We start from the raw sequence: 17538 nt of genomic DNA, 5'->3' as shown, positions 1-17538 counted from the left end.
TCTACTCCTCAGTCGTGGTTTACCTTGACGACATTCTCATCTTTTCTCCGGATCTCTCCACTCATAGACGAGATGTCCGCCGTGTTCTGTAATGGCTAAGAGAGAATCATCTGTTCGCTAAGATTGAGAAGTGCGTCTTTGAGCAATCTTCACTTCCCTTCCTTGGATATATTGTCTCAAGATCCGGCTTAGAGATGGATCCAGAGAAGGTTTCTGCTGTCTTGAATTGGCCCCGTCCTCTTGGAACAAAAGCAATCCAACGTTTTCTTGGCTTTGCCAATTACTATAGACAATTTATTTCTCATTTTTCTTCCATGACCAAGCCTATCTCTGCCCTAGTTCACAAGGGAGTCAACTCCAGTCTTTGGACCCCGGAGGCTGAAGAGGCCTTTCAGTCCCTTAAACAAAGCTTCGCTACAGCCCCTGTGCTTCATCGTCCTGATGCTAATAGACCGTTTGTCCTTGAAGTCGACGCATCCTCTGTTGGAGCCGGAGCAGTACTTTTACAAAGATCCTCGTCCGGACATTTGGTGACCTGTGGTTTTTTTTTCTAAAGCCTTTTCTGCTCCTGAGCGTAACTACTCCATTGGGGATAAAGAACTATTGGCTATCAAACTAGCCTTAGAAGAGTGGCGTTATCTCCTTGAGGGGTCTCTTCATCCATTCACCATTTACACAGACCACAAGAATCTGGCCTATATTCAGTCTGCCCAAAGACTAAATCCACGACAAGCCAGATGGTCTTTATTCTTCAGACGATTTGAATTTGAACTTCATTTCCGACCCGGAAATAAAAATGTCAAAGCGGATGCACTTTCTAGATCCTTTCAGCCTCAGGACATTGAGGATTCTCCGGCTCACATTATTGATCCTGCGAAGATCGTCACTCTCGCTCCTCTTAGAGTGATTTCAGCTCCTCCTGGCAAGACTCTTGTGTCTAATCAAGACAAGGAGAGTTTTACGTTGGGGTCACTCCTCCAAGATTGCGGGGCATGTAGGAGTCAAGAAAACAATTTCCCTCATCTCTCGGCACTACTGGTGGCCATCTCTCCGACGAGACGTCACCGAATTCGTTGCTTCTTGTTCTTCTTGTGCCAAAAATAAAGTTCCTAGGCAGCTTCCTTCCGGTCTCCTGCATCCTCTGCCTGTGCCTTCCGTCCCATGGAGCCATATTGCTATGGACTTCATCACTGATCTACCTTGTTCCTCGGATTGCTCTGTCATTCTAGTTGTTGTGGATCGGTTCTCTAAGATGGCTCATTTCATCGCGTTGCCTGGTCTGCCTTCCGCTCCTGAGTTGGCAAAAATCTTTTTACACCAAGTCTTCCGTCTTCATGGTTTTCCACATCATATTGTCTCAGACCGCGGAGTACAATTTACCTCACGTTTTTGGAGAGCTCTCTGTAGTCTATTGAAAATTAACTTGGACTTCTCCTCCGCTTATCACCCTCAGTCCAACGGTCAAGTAGAGCGAGTTAATCAAGTCCTGACTACCTACTTACGACACTTTTCCAATGCACATCAAGATGCCTGGGTCTCCCTTCTCCCCTGGGCTGAGTTCTCATATAACAATCTTCCCAGTGAGTCTTCCTCCAAATCTCCCTTTTTTGTGGTCTATGGTCAACATCCGAGCATTCCTCTTCCTGTTTCTCTCTCCTCGGGGGGTACTGGCAGCGGATTTCTTGTCCCGGGAATTCTCTAAGATTTGGAGTGAGACTAAAGAGGCTCTTGAGAGAGCTAGCCATAATATGAAGAGATTTGCTGATAAAAGGCGTTTGGATGCTCCTCCCTATTCCCCGGGTGATAAAGTTTGGCTCTCCTCTCGCTATATCAAGCTCAAAATCCCCTCTTACAAACTGGGTCCTCGCTATATTGGTCCTTTTCCTATCTTGAGTCGCATTAATGATGTTTCCTACAAATTGAAACTACCTGCTTCTTTACGCATTCCCAATGCCTTCCATGTATCTCTTCTCAAGCCCGCAGTCTTTAATCGTTTTCACTCCGCTACCTCTCTTTCTCCTCAGCTCTGTACCACTGATGGAATCTTTAATGTTAAAGATATTCTTGCCAAAAAGGTAGTTAGGGGCAAAACTTATTTTTTGATTGATTGGGAGGGATTCGGTCCTGAGGAGAGGTCCTGGGAGCCTCGAGAGAACATCAACGCTCCTCTTATCATGAAAAGATTCCTTTCTAGCCTTAAAAGGAGGGGGACTAAGGAGGGGGGTACTGTCACGCTCGCTACGCCCGCTGCGCATACTCACCCGGCTTCTTCCATCCCGCGGCACGCTCGCGATCCTGTCCCGCGCCGCGCTGCGTCCTCCTTTGCCGGCTCTCGGCGTCCGGTCTCTTTGCGCATGCGCGGTCGCGTCTCCTCCGCCGCTGGGCCTGCTGGGAGGTCGCGACCCGATGGCTCCGCCCCAACATGGCGGCGCCCATTGGCTATTTCTTCTCGGCGTCTTTCCAGGCAAGACGCCTTTGCCTTGTAGGTGCACTGCCTGCAGTCAGTGTCCCTATGCCCTAAGGCTCCCCTGTATCTTTTCCCAGCTTATTTCTTGCTTTGTCTCAGTGTTAGTTCCGTGTTCCTGCTGTGTCCTGTCAAGATCCGTGTTCCTGCTGTGTCCTGCCAAGTTCCATGTTCCTGCTGTGTCCTGTCAAGTTCCGTGTTCCTGCTGTGTCCTGCCAAGTTCCGTGTTCCTGCCGTGTCCTGCCAAGTTCCGTGTTCCTGCCGTCTCCTGCCAAGTCCTGTGTTCCCGCCGTGTCCTGCACCATCTCGTGTTCCTGTCTTTATCAGTTAAGTCCTGTTTTCCTATCATTTTACCGCCATTCCTATAGCTCTGTTTTCACCTTCCTTATCTTGGGTCGTCCCTTTGGCTCTAGCTGTTGTGTCTCCATTCCCCCGAGGTCCTGCCCCTAACACTCCCTGTATAGGGGGTGATTCCATCTGGTCCGCTCGACCCCGGGGGCTCTAGAGTCACGACCCAGAGGGTCCACTCTCGGATTTTTGTCCGAATCCCTACAGGTATTTTGTGATCTAAAACCATTATAGGATTATGTGATGTGTTCTATAGGCTACTGTGCTGTGATGCTTGTGATATTCGTACTATGTAACATAGTAACATAGTAACATAGTTAGTAAGGCCGAAAAAAGACATTTGTCCATCCAGTTCAGCCTATATTCCATCATAATAAATCCCCAGATCTACGTCCTTCTACAGAACCTAATAATTGTATGATACAATATTGTTCTGCTCCAGGAAGACATCCAGGCCTCTCTTGAACCCCTCGACTGAGTTCGCCATCACCATAGCAAATGTGGTTCCAATATTCAAAAAGCGCTCTAAAAGTGAACCTGGAAATTATAGGCCAGTAAGTAACATAGTAACATAGTAACATAGTTAGTAAGGCCGAAAAAAGACATTTGTCCATCCAGTTCAGCCTATATCTAGTCTATATCTATCTAGTCTAGAATACCCAGATAGATTAGCGAAATTAGGATTATTTAGTCTAGAAAAAAGACGACTGAGGGGCGATCTAATAACCATGTATAAGTATATAAGGGGACAATACAAATATCTCGCTGAGGATCTGTTTATACCAAGGAAGGTGACGGGCACAAGGGGGCATTCTTTGCGTCTGGAGGAGAGAAGGTTTTTCCACCAACATAGAAGAGGATTCTTTACTGTTAGGGCAGTGAGAATCTGGAATTGCTTGCCTGAGGAGGTGGTGATGGCGAACTCAGTCGAGGGGTTCAAGAGAGGCCTGGATGTCTTCCTGGAGCAGAACAATATTGTATCATACAATTATTAGGTTCTGTAGAAGGACGTAGATCTGGGTATTTATTATGATGGAATATAGGCTGAACTGGATGGACAAATGTCTTTTTTCGGCCTTACTAACTATGTTACTATGTTACTATGTTACTTACTGGCCTATAATTTCCAGGTTCACTTTTAGAGCGCTTTTTGAATATTGGAACCACATTTGCTATGCGCCAGTCCTGCGGAACAGACCCGGTCGCTATAGAGTCCCTAAAAATAAGAAATAATGGTTTATCTATTACATTACTTAGTTCTCTTAGTACTCGTGGGTGTATGCCATCCGGACCCGGAGATTTATCTATCTTAATCTTATTTAGCCGGTTTCGCACCTCTTCTTGGGTTAAATTTGTGACCCTTAAAATAGGGTTTTCATTGTTTCTTGGGATTTCACCTAGCATTTCATTTTCCACCGTGAATACCGTGGAGAAGAAGGTGTTTAATATGTTAGCTTTTTCCTCGTCATCTACAACCATTCTTTCCTCACTATTTTTTAAGGGGCCTACATTTTCAGTTTTTATTCTTTTACTATTGATATAGTTGAAGAACAGTTTGGGATTAGTTTTACTCTCCTTAGCAGTGTGCTTCTCTCTTTCCTTTTTGGCAGCTTTAATTAGTTTTTTAGATAAAGTATTTTTCTCCCTATAGTTTTTTAGAGCTTCAATGGTGCCATCCTGCTTTAGTAGTGCAAATGCTTTCTTTTTACTGTTAATTGCCTGTCTTACTTCTTTGTTTAGCCACATTGGGTTTTTCCTATTTCTAGTCCTTTTATTCCCACAAGGTATAAACCGCTTACACTGCCTATTTAGGATGTTCTTAAACATTTCCCATTTATTATCTGTATTCTTATTTCTGAGGATATTGTCCCAGTCTACCAGATTAAGGGCATCTCTAAGCTGGTCAAACTTTGCCTTCCTAAAGTTCAGTGTTTTTGTGACTCCCTTACAAGTCCCCCTAGTGAAAGACAGGTGAAACTGTACAATATTGTGGTCGCTATTTCCTAGATGCCCGACCACCTGCAGATTTGTTATTCTGTCAGGTCTATTAGATAGTATTAGGTCTAAAAGTGCTGCTCCTCTGGTTGGATTCTGCACCAATTGTGAAAGATAATTTTTCTTGGTTATTAGCAGAAACCTGTTGCCTTTATGGGTTTCACAGGTTTCTGTTTCCCAGTTAATATCCGGGTAGTTAAAGTCCCCCATAACCAGGACCTCATTATGGGTTGCAGCTTCATCTATCTGCTTTAGAAGTAGACTTTCCATGATTTCTGTTATATTTGGGGGTTTGTAACAGACCCCCAATGAGAATTTTGTTACCATTTTTCCCTCCATGAATTTCGACCCATATGGACTCGACATCCTCATTCCCTTCGCTAATATCCTCCCTTAAAGTGGACTTTAGACAAGACTTTACATAGAGACAAACCCCTCCTCCTCTCCGATTTTTACGATCCTTTCTAAACAGACTGTAACCCTGTAAGTTAACTGCCCAGTTATAGCTTTCATCTAACCATGTCTCGGTTATTCCAACTATGTCAAAGTTACCTGTAGATATTTCTGCTTCTAGTTCTTCCATCTTGTTTGTTAGGCTTCTGGCATTTGCGAGCATGCAGTTTAGAGGATTTTGTTTTGTTCCAATCTCCTTGCTGTGGATTGTTTTAGAAATGTTCTTACCTCCCTTCTGAGTATGTTTTCCTGGTTCTTCTTTGTTCGAGTCTAATGTTTTTCTTCCCGTCCCCTCTTCTTCTAGTTTAACGCCCTCCTGATGAGTGTAGCGAGTCTTCTGGCGAATGTTTGTGTCCCAGGTTTGTTGAGATGTAGTCCATCTCTGGCGAGGAGTCCATCGTACAAGTAATTCACACCGTGGTCCAGGAATCCGAATCCTTGTTGTCTGCACCATCGTCTTAGCCAGTTGTTCGCATCAAGGATCCTGTTCCATCTCCTGGTGCCATGCCCATCTACTGGAAGGATAGAAGAAAAAACTACCTGTGCATCCAGTTCCTTTACTTTCTTCCCCAACTCTTCAAAGTCCTTGCAGATTGTCGGTAGGTCCTTCCTTGCCGTGTCATTGGTGCCAACATGTATCAGAAGAAATGGGTGGACGTCCTTGAAGCTGAAGAGCTTTGGTATCCTATCGGTCACATCCACATATTCCATATCTGAGTGTACTGTTGGTTTACCTATATATCTATACATGACTTGTACAAGGACATACCTTACCTTGGGCTTCCTGTATGCGGGTATTATCTGGATACCATCTTTTGGCCCCGTTGAGCCCGACTGTCTGATGTGATATGTTTTATAAATTTTTTTCAATAAAGTTGTTATCGTTGGATTCTATGACTGCCTAGTAGTTGCTTGTTTCTGCTTTGGAGGTGGAAGTGGGTTCTCTTATCTTTTGGACCTCTATGCGACAGCACAGTTTGCACCAATGATATGTCTGTGGCGTTTCTAACTTGACTTTTTATTTTTTCTGGACAGTTTACCAAAAATCACAGACTGGTTATTTCAGTTGTACACAATGGAAAACCATAATTGACCATTATGATTGCAAGTGATTCATGTCTACAGCCCGTAATTCTGATATGAAGACATCAGCTGAAGTCACTATAAACTGTAACATGATGATAATTACCATGAAAATAATCTGTATAAGTTTCTTCAGCTTTAAAAAAAAATAACGGATGCAAAAAGGGCCCTAATTTTATGGACTGTCCTGGAATATCAGGACGGTTGGTAGCTCTGTATATCAACCTTGATGTGTAACTAACTTAAGAGGCAACAAAGTCAGCAGATGGAAGAAAAGTCTTAGGCCTGTAAGGATGTGAGAAACAGAACTGGAGACTGCTGGAGCGAGAGTGATAGATAATAGTTGCCAACTTTTCCCAAATTTTCAGAAATTTACTAGAGAAAAATACCGGTAATACTTCCCAAAATTCCAGGTGCCGCACCACCTAAACCTCCTAGAAGCTAACATTTTCAGAAGGCTTTCTGTGTGTGACACCAGGATGTTTAGTTAGGGATTTGGATGTTTCGCCCTTAGCAGTTCGCCTCCAGCAGTTTGCCCCTGGTACATTTTGCCCTTGTACCCTGTTTTGCCCCCAGAATTTTGTGTTTGGATGTTTCGTCAGTTTGTCCTTGTGGTTCATGAATTCCCGTCCGTCGTCAATCCACGTGTCAAAAAAGTACTGTACAGAATGCTGCACTTTTGTGACATGTTAAATCAACTGTTTCCATCTGATGCCATGGGGAACCGCTAGACTGCACTCCACAACCCAAGGTGATGCAGCTGCGACAAGTAACGATCATCCTGGGGGCCAAATGCTGGGGACGAAATATGCGTGGCCGAAATGTATCCGGGGGCGAACTGCTGGGGGTAAAACATCCTATAACTGTTTAGTCATTAGAAAATGCCCTATCATCAAATTGTACATTTGTGAGAAGGCAGAACATGGCATTGAAATGTGGGGCTTTAAAAGAAGCTATGGCTATTGGCAAAAAAAAGCAAGAATAAGCACTTTACACTTTTCGATCTCCTGGAAATCAGGTTGTGAAAGTTGTCAAACGTGGTGGAGAGTAATTGTCAGCAGGAAGTTCAGTTGCTATATTAGTCACTGTGCATTATAATATCATCTTGCTCACGTTATTTTTGTATATTTCTGTTTTTTTTAATAAATTAGTATAGATTCGGATTTTTATAACTACCTTAGATTTTTGTGCATTTTCAATATATTTTCTATTTCGAGGTAAGAACCCAAATAGATGTTCAGCTAGGCCTCAAGCTTGTTGAAACCTGCTGATGTCGGCTGTGTTTTTTTTTTACTAGTTGCCATAGCAACTGATACCAGCGGAACACTCAGCCCCGTGTTCATCCCCTAGAAAGCTTCAACAGATGTCTTCAACAAATTGCCATGAAAAGACTTCAGTCATTGTACCTTGTCAGGAGATAAAATCAAACAACAAGATGTCCCTGCTTTCACTGCTGGTAACCATCCCATTAAATATGTAGAATTACACCTCTTACAGGGAACTAGTAAAATCTCTCACACCCACCCCAAGTCCTTTGGCTTTTTGCAGCACATTTAGTTTTAAATATTTATGTCCCTATTTCTACATGAAGCACTGGGGCATTATGCTCCACAGCTGACATTGTCTGGCAGTGCAATACTGAAACAGCTGGTTAACAGCAGAAAATGAGAGTGAGATGATAAATTATTAATTTACCAAAAAAATACAACTTCTCAATGTTGGATCTTTTTATGATGTGATTTTGGATGTTTGTACAGCCTGTTAAGGGTTAAGATGAGCAATAGTAAATTGGTGCAGTTCTGATTTGTACAAAAGCCTTAAGTTTTTTCACATACATATTTTTTCACATTTTTAATGGATTGATTACCCATTATAGTAATAGGTGAGTGAATTATTTCTAAGCAAATTAATTTAACTACAATTTTTCCAAAAAGCTCAGATAATTTTTTTTTAGAATTCAATTTTAGTAATTGACCACCATTTTGCTGGATTTTGAGGTCTGGGAAAGAGTTAAAAATGTCATATATTCACCTATCCTTGGACCCTTACTTGAAGGAGAAGCTGATCTTCCAATCGGCTCCTGTTTAGCCTTCTTCTCCTCTTCCTGTGTCCTCAGCTACTGACTAGACCCCATGTGATCAAATAAGGTGTGAGATGCAGAAGTATGTCATTGCTGATTAGAGTACTGTTGGGGAGGGGTGGGGCTGGTACGAATAGGGTCAAGGAGAGGTGAGTATTAGGTCATGTGCACACATTGACTATTTGGTGAGTTTTTTTACCTTAGTAATTGTTGTTATCGGGCAAGTAAAGATATCGAAGTAGTTAAGGTCACTTAGTGGCTTCAATAAGGGCAAAGTAACTGTATACATGCTCCAATACATGTCCCTCTCCTTGCCTTTTAGGCCTCATGCACATGTTCAGTATTTGGCAAGTATTTAACATTAGTGTTTGTAAGTCAAAATCTGGAGTGAGTGATAAATACGGAAGTGTTGACTTGTTTCTATTATACTTTTCTTTGATTGTTCCGCTATGGATTTTGGCTTACAAATACTTAGGAAAAATACTGACCAAATACTCAACATGTGCATCAGGCCTCAGAGTGTTTTTCTATTTTAATCCCTTCTTTGCGTATTTGATTGGCACCAAATTTATTCGATGTAAATCAATCCAATCAAAAATGGGGGGGACCATGATTTATTTAAATCATTAAAAAAAACAGCGTGGGGACCCCCTTATTCTTGATAACCAGCCTTGCTGAATCTGACAGTTGAGAGTTGCAACCTCCAGCTATCAGTTTTGCCTGGCTGGTTATAAAACATTCAGGGGAACCTGCAACATTTTTTTAAATTATATATTTAGAGCGCATGCGCCGACTGATGAATACTCCCATCAGCTACCACCTGATCTCATTGTTATTAGTGGCAGCAGGCGTCGGCTGATGGAAGCAGTAGTCCCAATCACAGCTGCAGGCTCACACTGCCATTTGACAGTGTGGAAACCGCGGCTGTCTGACTGGCAGGAATAATTTTACCACCTATCAGAAGCAGTGTTTGCCGTGCCATCATGCACATGACAGCATAGCAAACACCCAGTGTTCAGGGGGGGGCAAATCTGAACAGTAATACGGACTTCCTGGTGAAGTCCATGTTCGGTGTCTGTGTTCAAACAGTAGGTGTTCGGTAAGGATGCAGAACTTTACTGTTCGGGTATGCCCATCTCTACTAGGATGCTCATTACGCAGCAAAGGGGCTGTTAAGGTTGGTGCATTGCACAAAATAAAATGTAAATTAACGTGCAATTGCAACTCGCGTCCACCGTGTAGAGATGTAATCTACTGCTAGTGTGAATAATGATGGAACCAAGCAGCGAGCATTTACCCTAGACACACTGAGTTTACACCACACTGTGTGTTTGGAACACTGAGTACCAAGCTCAGTTACTTCACCGAGAAGTGCTGCATTTAGAACACAAAGTGCTAAACCCTGTTCACGACACAGGGATGTAAGCACATGGATTAGACTTGCTCTGCAACTAAACTGGGTCAATCGCACATATGAATGAAGCAGATGCTTAGCCAATAGATAGAACTCATATGGTGCTTGATAAGATACCCTGTTGCCTCCACAGAAAAATAAAGCGTAAGGGTTGAGCTTGCTTTGTGACTAAACTGTGCTAACCACACACAAGAATGAAACAGATGCAAAGCAAAGCTGGTTATCCCAGTCCTGACACTACTGAACCTGTACCTAGCTAGCACCCAAAGCATGTAGCAGACTAGAAACTCTGGTGTAGAGTATCCACTCATACACACCAAACATAAATGACACTAGCGCGCCCACAGGCGCCGCTGAGAGCCTTTTAAAAGCTAGGCTCCACCCAAACACTCACACCCAGTCGGTCGAGGCATCACCCGCGGACCAATCCTGGACTGCCACATCACCAGAGTAGCTAGCATCCGACCACAAATGAGAAGATGCCACAACACGGACATGCTCAGTAAGGTGATCTCTAGACTTAGACTCGGGAGCGCAGGGCTGCACCAGAGTGTCACTGGTTACCATAGACTTGGCTGGAGAGCCAGCAGTAACCAAGCGTATATCACGAGCAAGATTGCTGGGACCGATGTCTGTGCGGAGCAGCCCTTGCCTTGGTCAAACCTGAATAGGAGACCGCATGAGCAGATAATGCTTGGGATCTATCTCATGCAGCGGGAAAATTCTGACTCCTAACAGAGGTGCACTTATACTTTTTGATCTGCTTATTGTCAATAAGATGTCCTAAAAAGTAGGGCACGTTCAAAGTGGACATCCTTTGTTATTAAAGTAAGGTCTGCATTTAGTTATATTTCCAGTTCACCACCTGACAGCACCATTGGAGGACGTCCTTCTTACCCTTAGTGGGACAGGAACAACAAGCGGTTAAAAGGACCCTCCCCACTCCACCCACCAGTGTTTTTCCTGTCCCACTGTGGATAGGAACAGCAAGCTTTTCCTCCGACGGTGCTGTGCAGATGGTGGGAATCGGGGGGCCCAGCCTTTCCCTTCCCCGCCGCAAGATATCTGCGGCTGATACCTGCGATGGGGGGTCCCTCAGCCTCCCCAGTGTAGCGCTGCTCCTGGGGATCAGATCCGTTCCTCCATACTGGGGGCTCTCGGTCCGGGCGCCTGTTTGCTGGGGGTGTATATGTGGGCCATCTCCAGACGGTGGCTGATCCCAGCATGCGGCCATGTCCATTTCCGGCAAGCGCTCTCAGTGTGGCAGCCGCTGCTGGCTCCAGGACCTACGGCCGCGTCACTTCAGGTTGCGACGAGTGCCGGACAGGGGGATGCCAGAGACGGTGCCAGCCTCAGGAGAGGCCTTTCAGCACGGTCAACCGCATGGACGCGGTAAGGAGGGCAGGATCAACCAGGTAAAACCTATATAAACACTTTATGTGGGTCTTTATACCGCCGGCCATCCTGACACAAGGACATACTATCAGGGAGAATGGACTCCTCCGATTGCCGCAAGATCATCAAATTTCAGGGAGCTGTATGCGATCTGGAAGGTGTAGTACCAGGCCCAGTCACAGGTCAGGGGCAGACACGTAAGGATACTGTCCGACAATGTCACAGCAGTGGCATTTCTAAGACACCAAGGAGGTCCGAAGCATCCACCACTGCAACACCTAGCAGGCCAGATTTTCAGATGGGCAGAGAAATCTGTCAAATCCATCTCGGCAGTTCACCTGGAAGGCGCCAAGAATCAAGTAGCAGATTTCTTGAGTAGAACATCTGTACATCCCGAAGAATGGGAACTGAGCCCAGAAGTATTCAGCAGTCTGTGCCAGAAATGGGGATCACCTCAGGTGGATTTTTTCGCCACCAGGTCAAATACAAAGACCAGAGCATTTTTCTCACTGAATCCTTTAGACGGAGCCACTGCAGTAGACGCCTTGTCTCAGTATTCGGGGGAAGGTCTCCTGTACGCATTCCCGCCTCTTCCTCTGATACCGAAGACACTCAGGAAGATACGAGACGAGAGAGTAACTGTAATCCTTGTGGTTCCTTTTTGGCCAAAAAGGAGCTGGTTCTCTCTACTATCCAGAATGTCAACAGAGAGACCAATCTTATTACTGAACAGGCAGGACCTTCTACTACAAGGGCCGGTGTTCTACAAGAACCCAGACTCTCTTCACCTATCTGCCTGGATCCCGAATGGCAAACCTTAAGATCCAGAGGCCTGTCAGAAGATGTTATTACCACACTCCAGGCAAGCAGAAAGCCGGTGACTTCGGCGATTTACAACAAAATCTGGAAGCGGTATTGTTCCTTTCTGGGAGAAATTTCTGTGGATACTTCAAAACCAGACATTCCCAGAATCCTCGACTTCCTGCAGCTCGGATTTGAGAAGAGCCTCCGGTCTAGTACTTTAAAAGTACACATTGCAGCGCTTAGTGTCTTTTTTGATACGTCACTAGCTTCCCATCTTTGGATAGCAAGATTTTCCAGGGCCACACAGAGAATGAGACCACTTGTGAGAAAATCAACTCCTCCTTGGGACCTAAACGTGGTCCTTAATACCCTGTGTAAAACCCCGTACTTGTTATCAGAAGATATGAGCATAACCAATCTCTCCTTTAAAACTGCCTTCCTGATTGCCATCACATCGGCTAAAAGGCTGGGGGAGATGCAGGCTCTTTCCACTCAGAACCCATATCGTCAGATCTTTGACGACAGGATAGTCTTAAGACTTAACCCAGCTTTCCTCCCCAAGGTAATGTCCTCAACCAATATAAATCAGGAGATAATCCTTCCTTCATTCTGCTAACACCCTAGAAACACAAAGGAAGGGGTCTACCATAACCTTGACATTAGGGAGACTGTTCTAAAATACCTGGGGGCGGCGGAAAGTTGGAGACAGGACACTAACTTATTCGTACAGTACGGTGGCCCAAATAGGGGTTGTAAGGCAGAAAAATCAACCATTGCTAGGTGGATCAAAACCATGATAAACCTAGCATATACAGACCAAGGGAAAGATCCCCTGGATACTCTTAGGGCCCATTCAACCCGAGCTATCTCTACATCATGGGCAGAGAAGGGGGGGAGCCTCAGCTGAGCAAATCTGTAGGGCGGTGACTTGGACCAGTCTTTCTACCTTTGCTAGACACTATAAATTAGATGTTGCATCAGATCAGTTAGCTTTTGGTAGAAAAGTATTACATGCAGTAGTCCCACCCTAGTTAACATCCTTTGGTATTTCTCCAATGGTGCTGTCAGGTGGTGAACTGAAAAACGGTAATTAGTTCTTACCAATAATTGTATTTCCAGGAATCCACCTGACAGCACTACTAGTTCCCTCCCACTGCAAATTTATACTATTGACTAATGTGATGTAACATTGGTGTATAACTGTTAATAAACTCTCTTTTTGCATCCTTCCAGATGTGGTACTTAGAAAATCACTGGCGGGTGGAGTGGGGAGGGTCCTTTTAACCGCTTGTTGTTCCTGTCCCATTAAGGGTAAGAAGGACGTCCTCCAATGGTGCTGTCAGGTGGATTCCTGGAAATACAGTTACCGGTAACAACTAATTACCATTTTTTGTTACGCTTTACACCTTACAAAGACTCTTTTGGCCTATAGAAATTTATCCATATACCTTATTTACTGTATATATTATTATTATTATTATTATTGTTATTAATATTATTTATATAGCACCATTGATTCCATGATGCTGTACATGAGAAGTTTATTCTACTCACTCACATATTGCCATTAATTCCACAGACATTACTGGTACCGTGCCCAGTGGTCGCTCACAATCAAAATTACTCACATTTCTTGGATTGAGCAAATACACTCTGGCAAAAATGAAGAGACCACTGCAAAATGTTCAGTTTGTCTGATTTTTCTCATTATAGGTATATTTTTGAGTAAAATGTAAATTGTTTATTTATTCTATAAAATTCTGACAAAATGTCTCCGAATTTCAGAGCAATACATTTTTTATTTTTTTCTGAAAAGGAGAATTTAAAAAAAAAAAACAGTGCTTTCAGACCTCAAATAATGCAAAGAAAAAAAGTTAATAATAATTTACAAACAATAATACTAATGTTTTAACTTAGGAAGCATTCAGAAATCAATGTTTTGTGGAATAACCAAGATTTTTAATCAGAGCTTTCATGCATCTTGGCATGCTTTCTCCTAGTCTTTCACACTGCTTCTGGCACAAAATGTTAAGCATTTCTTCTTTGTTTGAAGGCTTGTGACTATCCATCATCCTCTTGATTACATTCCAGAGGTTTTCAATGGGGTTCAGGTCCGGAGAACACTTCCCCTGACAAAGCTGTATAAGTTACGGCGATATGCGTGAGGCCACTACTGGGCCGTCCTCGTTAACTGGGATTTGCTCGGATATCGGATCAATCCACACCAGAGTGAGTTTCCCTCAGGTTATTGGGCTTTTTTGCTGGTGACTGGCATTATTGCACCAACAGTTGTGTTTTGAACTGTCTATCGTGAGTGATTCTCTTTCCTTTCCACCAAGTTTTAGGTTTGCTCACCATTACCTACATGCTGGACATCATGCTTATGAGGGTCCCTCAATAACCATTTTTTCTCTGCAGCTTGGTTGCTGTTGATTTCATGACTCCTTATTGGGTTATGAGGGTTACATTGGGGAGCTGTTACTTTTTCATTTATTGTTTTCTCATGTAGTATATGTTATATGACATTGCTTACCCCTGAATGTACTAAATATTATCCCTGCTTAATGTGTCTTGTGGATAATATTTGGGGGGCAGGATCTTGGGGTTCTGTCAGTGTGTGACAATCTGCAGGCAGCACTACTGCATCAATGCTTAAAATGGAGACAGGGTTGTGGGACCAGATGATTCTTATTTGAAGCCTCCATAGGCCCTCTGAATACAGCCACATTCAGTATAAAAGGACAATTTTTTTTATTACATATGTTTAATTTAGTAAATATATCTTTTCTTAGAGCATGTGAAAATGCATACAAAATGACATTTATGATTAGTGATGAGCGAATATACTCGTTACTCGAGATTTCCCAAGCACACTCGGGTGTCCTCCGAGTATTTTTTAGTGCTCAAAAATTTAGTTTTTATTGCCGCAGCTGAATGATTTACATCTGTTAGCCAACATAAGTACATGATGATGTGGGGGTTGCTTGGTTGCTAGGGAATCCCCCACATATACTTATGCTGGCTAACAGATCTAAATCATTCAGCTGCGGCAATAAAAACTAAATTTCCGAGCACTAAAAAAATACTCGGAGGACACCCGAGCGTGCTTGGGAAATCTCGAGTAACGAGTATATTCGCTCATCACTATTTACGATGATTATAGTATACAGTCATGGCCGAAAGTGTTGGTACCCTTGAAATTGTTGCAGAAAATGAAGTATTTCTCCCAGAAAATGATTGCAATTACTGTATTTTTCGGACTATAAGGCTATGTGCACACGTTGCGGACTTTGCTGCGGATCCACAGCAGATTTGACGCTGCACATCTGCAGCTGTTTTCCATGCGTTGTACAGTACCAGGTAAACGTACGTAAAACAAAATCTGCAGTGCACATGCTGCGGAAAAAAACACGCGGAAACACAGCAGTGTTTTTTCCTTAGGATGTCAATTCTTTGTGCGGATTCCGCAGCGGTTTACACCTGCTCCTCAATAGGAATACACAGGTGTAAAACCACAGGTGGAATCCGCACAAAAACCACGGTAAATGCGAGGCAAATCCAAAGGTAATCCGCAGTGCAGTTTACCTGCGGATTTTGCAAAAACAGTGCGGAAAAATCCCCACACCAATCTGCAACATGTGCACAAAGCCTAAGACGTACTTTTTTCCCAAAACATTTTTGGGGAAAATGGGGGTGCGTCTTATGGTTGCAATATACTTACAAATCCTATGGCGGTGGCAGCAGCGGTGGTCCCGTTGCAGCTTCCCTTCCCAAGCTGGTGCGGCTGGGCTCTGTGGTGTGGTGGTGGTGGGTTGTGCTCCGTGGCAGTGGAAGCGGCTCTCTGTGCTTCATGGGGGGCTCCGCTGGCATTTTGTCAAAGCCAGGAGGCCCCGCTCATTCATTAATGCCATGATGCAGTGGCCTCCGGGAACATGGCAGCTGCCGGTCTGGCGCATGCTCAGATTCAAATCTCAGCAATGAGATGTAGTCCTGAGCTCTCATCTCCTGAGATCTCGGGGCGAGATCTCGTTATCAAGAACTGAATCTGAGCATGCGTCGCCCCTGGCCCGGCGACCATCTTCCCAGTGGCCATGTTCCTGGAGGCCATGTTCCCGGAGGCCACCACAACATGGCATTAACAGATGAGCGGGGGCCTCCGGGTTTTGACAAAATGCCAGGGGTGCCCCCACAGAGCACAGAGAGCCACTGCCACAGCCCTGGATCACAATCACTGCCCCAAAGCACAGCCCCTGCCCCAGAGCACATCAACTGCCCTGGAGCACAGCCCCTGGCCCGGAACACAGCCCTTGCCCCAAAGCACAGAGACCCTGCCCTGAGGCACAGAGCCCCTGACCCAGAGCACAGAGCCTCTGTCCCAGCACAGAGCCCCTGCCCCAGCACAGAGCCACCAACCCTGCCCCAGCACAGAGCACCGCACCAGCCTGGGATGGGATTTTCTGGAGGCCACCGCACAAGCCTGGACCACCAAACGACCCCTGTGACCACTCCTCCACCTGTGCCTATCCCTTCACTAGTAAGCTGAATTCGGACTGTAAGATGGACCCTCATTTGACACATTATTTTTTTCCCTATTTTCCTTCTGAAAATTTGGGGTGCGTCTTATGGTCTGGTGCATCTTATAGTCCGAAAAATACGGTTTACATGTTTTGCTATACACATGTTTACTACATTATGTGTATTGGAACAAAGGAAAACGATAAATTGGACATAATTTTACACAAAACTTCAAAAATTTGTTGGCACCCTCAAATTAATATTTGGTTCACATTCTTTGGACTTAATAACTGCAATAAATTGCTTCCTATATTCATCAACAAGCTTTTTACACCTCTAAATAAAAAATTTGACCACTCATCTGTTGAAAACTGCTCCAGGTCTCTCATATTTGAAGGCGCCTTCTCCCAACAGCAATTTTATGATCTCTCTACAGGTGTTCAATGAGATTTAGATCCAGACTCAATGCTGGCCACATCAGAATTCTACAGTACTTTGTTTTCATTAATTTCCTGGGTGTTTTTTTTATGTGTTTTGGGGGTCATTGTCCGGCTGGAAAATCCATGACCTTGGATGCAAACTCAGTGTTTTTACACAGTGCACTACTTTGTGACGCATGGGAATCATCCCATATCAAAGCACCCAGAGGCCACAGGCAGCAAAGCAACCCCAAAACATCTTTTAACCTCCACCATATTTGACTGTAAACAGTTGAATTATGTGCTTTACCAAAAAGCTCTATCTTGGTCTCATCAATCCAAAAGATGTTTTCCCAGATGGATTTTGGCTCGCTCACATTCATATAGGCAAACTGCAGTCTAGCTTTTTTATGCCTATGTGTCAACAGTGGGGTCCTCCTGGGTCTCCTGCCATAGCATTTAATTTAATTCAAATAATGACAGATGAGTTGCACTGACACTGATGTACTCTGAGCCTGCAGGACTGCTTAAATTTCTTTTAAATTTGATTGGAGCTGCTTATCCACCA

This window comes from Ranitomeya imitator, chromosome 1 (genome assembly GCF_032444005.1).
Source record: "Ranitomeya imitator isolate aRanImi1 chromosome 1, aRanImi1.pri, whole genome shotgun sequence".
NCBI lineage: Eukaryota > Metazoa > Chordata > Amphibia > Anura > Dendrobatidae > Ranitomeya > Ranitomeya imitator.
Note: the sequence above shows the minus strand (reverse complement) of the source record.